The sequence below is a fragment of the Phaenicophaeus curvirostris genome, chromosome 11 (genome assembly GCF_032191515.1).
Source record: "Phaenicophaeus curvirostris isolate KB17595 chromosome 11, BPBGC_Pcur_1.0, whole genome shotgun sequence".
In the NCBI taxonomy this organism is placed as follows: Eukaryota; Metazoa; Chordata; class Aves; order Cuculiformes; family Cuculidae; genus Phaenicophaeus; species Phaenicophaeus curvirostris.
Genome location: NC_091402.1, coordinates 1,703,226 through 1,709,225, shown reverse-complemented (window position 1 = coordinate 1,709,225; position 6,000 = coordinate 1,703,226). Strand labels below are relative to the sequence as shown.

Genomic DNA, 6,000 nt, shown 5'->3' with positions numbered 1-6,000 from the left:
GATGTGGCACTTCAGGACATGGTTAACTGGGCACGGTTGGACTGGATGGGCTTACAGGTCTTTTCCAACCTTAACGATTTTACGATTCTGTGATATACCAAGACTGGTTAAACAGAGACAGAACAGAACGCGTGGTCCCTTGCTTTGGGTGGTGCAGTGCCTCAGGAACTTGGAGCACTGAAGATGGAAGTCAGCATCTCCCAACTGACCAGCTGGAACTCCTGAAGCCTACAGGGTAGGCAGGAGTTCCCAAAAAGGAGGTAAGAAAGGATTTAGGGGGGTCCTGACTTTGTGCTTGATTACACATAGTATAGACCCTCTTAGGAGAGACAGCTCCATCTGGCCTGGGAGTTAAAAATGAAAAGAATAATCTGCTGGAAGTTGGCGAGTGCTGCCACTTGGTGGTCTCAGGGGGAAGAGTCATACCCAACACCACCCTGGGATGCTGCTTGGGGTGTTTCTGACTCGTCCTGGGGCAGGCTTTTGGCTGGCACATTTAGCTGCACCGTCCTGAAGCTGCCTTCTGGACAGTTTCTTTCTCTGCTACTCTTGCCTTTGTTTCCAGTGTCTGGCCTTCCCTGCCAGGGTGAAATTTCTAGCCTAGCACAGCTCTCAAAAGAGAGTGATGTCTCATCCTAGTGCCACATCACCCACCCCTCACTACTCTGTGCCAAGGAGCTCATCGTGGAGACCTTTGGGGAGCTGTAACTGGCATGGTTATAAGAACCTCCCTTAACAAAGGAGATACCTTAACGCCCCATGTTCCCCTTGACAATGTCACTCTGTACCTCTGCACTACAAATAAAACAGCTTCTTTAGCTCTAGAACACGGGAAAAGAAAAGTCTCATTGAAGTATTTTTAGTATTCCCAAGTGTTGTGACTTGTATGGTGCACAGCCTTGGAAAGGTGAATAGTGTATAAACATCCTGAGTGTGTTCCATTCACCCTCAGGAATCCACATCTTCTTGACAGCATGAAAATAGATTATAAAGTTATTATTCTTGCACATGTAGACCTTGATCATTCCAGTACTGAAAGGGACCCATAGGAAAGCTGAGGAGGGTCTCTTTCTCAGGGAGTTCAGGGATAGGATGAGGGGTAATAGTTTGAAGCTGAAAGAGCGGAGATTGAGATGAGGTGTTAGGAAGAAATGTTTTGCTGTGAGGGTGGGGAGGCCCTGTCCCAGGCTGCCCAGAGCAGTGGTGGCTGCCCCATCCCTGGAGGGGTTCAAGGCCAGGTTGGATGGGGCTTGGAGCCCCTGATCCAGTGGGAGGTGTCCCTGCCCACGGCAGGGGGTTGGAACAGGATGGGCTTTGATGTCCCTTCCAACCCAAACTATTCCATTATACCTGTATCAGAGTGATTTTTGGCCACGTATTGTAGTAACAGAAACAGGCACTTTGTAGGAAGGAAATTGCTGTTTCATAACTCCTCCCTTCGTGTATTTTTAAGACCTTTTCATACACATATAAAATATTCCAGCAATAGGTTTTGTCTAGTTCAGAGGAGCAGTGGTGGCATGGCATGCAGAGAATTTGTTTTTATGATGATATTATGCCATTGTAGATCCACTGCATTCTGTGATCTGCTAAAATTTTCCCTGGAATTGCTACCAGAATCTTAACCACACAACTGAAAACTTGTTTGTCTTAATGTGATATAGACTAAAAAGTCTAACATAAAGATTTTTAGGAAACAGTGTTTATGAACCCTGTGAGTGAAATGGAAGGGAAAATCATTCATTCAGGAGTGCTGCAGTGCAGACTGCAACATCGCCTGGAGATATTTTCGTCCTCTAGATTCAGATAATGAGGGTTAAATATATCTCCTCCTCATGCCCCTGGCGTGCAGAATTTCTGCAATGGTATCACTGTCAGGGTTGCCTTGGAAAGAAGGATCCTGGGGAGCAGAGAGGAGGGACACCCGGCGGTGGGGATGCACATACTTGGCAGGAGCTGGGCCAACCAAATCCCCTCCCATGGTACGACCCATGACATCCAAAGAACACAGCCAGATACGGAGAACACCCGCTTGGTACCAGTAACAGCAATGAGCTGTAGACAACAGTGCTAGGAAGCCCTTATGCTCTTTGGGTGAATCCAAACGGCTGGCAGACAGGGCAGCACTGTGTAAAGCCCTCCCTTCCTGCTGACGGCGAGCGTGCCACATCCACAGAGCCCAACTCCTTTCGGAAACCCTGTGATTCATTTCAGGTTCCTGTCTCCTCACTTAGTAGCTAAGCTAAGCAACCCCACACTGTGTTGTTTTCCAGCGTCTAAAGGACAGCAGATGTATTTCCTGGTTAACTAATCTCAAAAGCCATTGCTGCTTCCCCCGTGCTAAACCAAATGATTTGTTTATTTGAGTGAATTATTTGATTTACTAAATATTAGCCTTGCCCTGGCAGCATCAGCATGTTGTATTTCTTGTTTAATCTGTTAATTGTTCATTCACAATATGGCTTCTTATTTTCCCACAGCTGAAGAGGACTGGATCGCTTTAGGAACAAATTAAATCCAGATAGTGCAGGCAGTTTCTTTAACAAAGCCTTTCTTTGTGTTTAAGGGAACACAAAGAAGCATTTCCCAAAAGCTCAGATTACACACCGAGCTCCCTTCAGCGAGTTTTGGGTATTATTTATAAAAAAAAAAACTTGGAGAGGGAAAAAAAACTTGGAGAGGGAAATAAAAGCTGGGATGGCAGCGCCCAGCTGTCCGCTCCCATCGCAGCCCTTCCTGGATCTGTTCGGCTGCTCTGCACATTTGGACTTTTCAGACTGGTCCTTCTGTCCCAATTCCCCATTACACACATGCACTTACATGTCTTGTAGAGCATCGTCCATCGGTGTCACCGGGCTGTGTTGTGCCCGGGGTGCCGGAGGGCTGTCCTTGCCTGGAAGAACAGAGGTCACTGCCAAGTTTGAGAAGTGAAAGCAAACTGGGAGGGAGCGGGTCAGGCTGGCAGAACGGGCAGAGGCGTCCAGGAGCACCCACCCCGGCTGCTCTTTCACTTCTGGAGCCAGCAGCAGTTCCCTGTTGATTTTAAGGAATATGTAGTTGGCTCTGGAAAACCAGATGTTTGTTTACTCAAAGTTATGAGATTTATTTATTTATTTTGGTGCTAATAATTTTTACGATTACTTTGCATATGGAATAATTAATTTTCCACACTTATTTATGCAGTCATACTATTGTTATTGGTATTTTCTTTTATTTCTTCATTGGACAGAAGGAAATGAAGGAAAACAATTCTCTGCCTCCAAACACAAAGGCAGAGGCTGTGCCTCAGGTTCTCAGCACTTTATTCCCGACCAGCAAAGCCAAACCATTAAATGTGAACAGAACTGACTTGGGTGAAATCACAGCCTGCAGTGTCCACAGGTCTGGAAATCCTTGATTAGTTTTAACTTTTTGTATTTGTTACATGAGTGAATCACACACACCCTGATTCTGCTGTATGACACCTTTTTCTTGGAAGTTTTGATAACATTAGTAAAACAAGAAGATGGTGCAGATAATAGAAAAAATTGAGCAGCTCCTGTTCCTAGCACAATGGAAATGTCAGCATATAGAATAAGTCTTTATATACTGATACAGAAACAGAGAATCATGGAATTATTAAAGTTGGAAAAGACCCCTAAGATCACCCAGTCCAACCGTCAGACCAACACCACCATCCCTACTAAGCCATGTCGCAAAGCGTGATGGTCACACACTTTTTGAGCCCCTCTAGGGATGGAGACTACACCACTGCCCTGAGAAGCCTCTGACAGAGCTTCACCACTTTGTCAGTAATGTTTCTTAATATCCGATCTAAACCTCCCCTGGCAGAACTTGAGGCCATTCCCTCTCATCCCATTGCTTGTCAGCTGGGAGAAGACACCGACACCCGCCTCGACACAACCTCCTTTCAGGTAACCTTGATTTATATTATAGAATTTACTGTGTCGGCTTTTAGGTTTTACATGGGATAATGAGCAGCCAACTTCAAGTACATGTCCAAAACCACACATATCTCAAAATCTGATCCTTTGTAAAGTACAAATTAAATTATACAACTGAGAAAAATAGTCAACTAAATATATTTTTTTTTCTAAAACCCCAAAACATTGAAATTCTTTGAAGACAGGAAGCAAATAAATCCACTTGAGCATCCTCTCCTTAAAATCAAGGTATAAATAAACAGATGACAAATTTGGCAGAGCTGTGAGATGAGAACAAAGCCACTCTGTCTACAATGTCCTCACATGGAAGTCATCACCCTGCCAGCTTCAGTGCCTCACCTGACCACGAGGGTCCAGAAAGGATGGAAAGGATGTTGTACAGCCAGCATGCAACACGCTGGCTTTATGAATTAATAGCCAGCATCTGGGCATGGATCAGGAGCTACTGCAGACTCCAGCTCAGAGATGCAACACACCTCCTGTGGGAAACACAACTGTGAGTGTTTCAGTATAACCAGTGAGCTCAAGTAGCCAGGAAGGCCAACACCTTCCTGGCTTGGATCAGCCGTAGTGTGGCCAGGAGGAGCAGGGAAGGGATTGACCCCATGGACTCAGCACTGGTGAGACTGCACCTTGGATCCTGGGTCCAGTTTTGGCCCTCACTGCAAGAAAGACATCGAGGGGCTGGAGCACATCCAGAGAAGAGGAATGGAGCTGGAGCAGGGTCTGGAGCCCAGGCATTCTGGAAGCAGCTGAGGGCCCTGGGGCTGTTTAGCCTGAGAAGAGGAGGCTGAGGGGAGACCTCATCGCTTTCTGTATTTCCCATAAAGGAGGTTGTGGTGAGGTGAGTGCTGGGCTCTTCTCCCAGGAGCACAAGTGATGAGGGGAAATGGCCTTAAGTTGCACCACAGGAGGTCTAGATTGGATATTAGGAGTAATTTCTTTGCTGACAGAGTAGTGAAGCCCTGGCAGAGGCTGCCCAGGGCAGTGTTGGAGTCTTCATCCCTGGACAGGTTCAGAAAACATGTAGGCATGGCACTTTGGGGTGTGGTTTACTAGTCATGGTGGTGTTGGACTGGATGATCTTAGAGGTCTTTTCCAACCTTCATGATTCTGTAATCTTGACACCCATCAGCAGTCTCTATACACAAACACACACACCATTCAGTATAGCACCAGGGATCCAGGGAGCAAGCTGCTTCTGCTCTGCTTGACACCAGCTGAACTTCCATTGCCTCACTGCTGTGTCATTGTGTTTTCATCAGTACATTTGTGTTAGCTACCGGGCACAGAGGACATCTTGGTGTGCAGGGTGCTCGGGAGTACAGAGTGTTCCCACCAGCTGATATGTTCTGGATGCAGGGGCAATAGAAATAGCTATCAGTTTTGGAGTAGCTATCCAGGAGGCTCAACATGGGCTCTGTCAATCAGCTCTCTCTTCGCAATAATCCTTGCACATAAAGTAGAAATGATAACCTCCTCTTGTTACTGAAGGGAGAAACAAATGAGGTTCCTTGTATTGCTTTTAGGGAGGCAGGATTTGATAAGAGTTTACACAGTTGTGTTATGAGGGGTAACTCAAAATACCACCCTAAATCTGAAAGGCACTGCTCCACTTCACAGCAAGAGTTTGTCAAAATGCCGTGGAGGAACCTCATGGTACCCCCAGTGGAGGTCGTTATCTGGCTCTTGCCTGTGGTCTGATTTGTCAGGTTGTATCTTGTGGGGAAATGACCCCAAGGTGAGGTGAGGTGAGATAAGTCTCGAGGCTATTTAAAAAAAACGTCACCAGCCTAACTGGACTTTTTCTCACCCGCGAGTTACTCTACCCTACTACCCCATAAAAGTTCTTAAACTTCTCAACAGTAACTAAATGTGCTATAGATTAAGAACTTCTATAGACACAGGCAACAACCCCATGCATCGGTCCAGGCCTGGGGAAGTGCAGCTGGAAAGCTGCTGGGCAGAAAAGGACCTGTGGTCCTGTTTGACAGCATCTGAACATGAGCCAGCAGTGGCCAAGAAGATGGCCAAGAAGGCCAATGGCATCTTGGCT

The 6,000-nt window shown here is 46.3% G+C and overlaps 1 protein-coding gene across 1 annotated transcript in view; it reads right to left on the bottom strand.

The window, feature by feature from the left end:
• Nucleotides 1-2,855: 2,855 nt before the first annotated feature.
• Nucleotides 2,856-6,000, bottom strand: part of SUSD3 (sushi domain containing 3) — a 52,253-nt gene continuing 49,108 nt past the window's right edge. Inside the window, exon 6 of the transcript XR_011338180.1 lies at nucleotides 2,856-3,033. The gene's annotated coding sequence lies outside the window, so the exon portion shown is untranslated. The remainder of the gene's footprint in view (nucleotides 3,034-6,000) is intronic.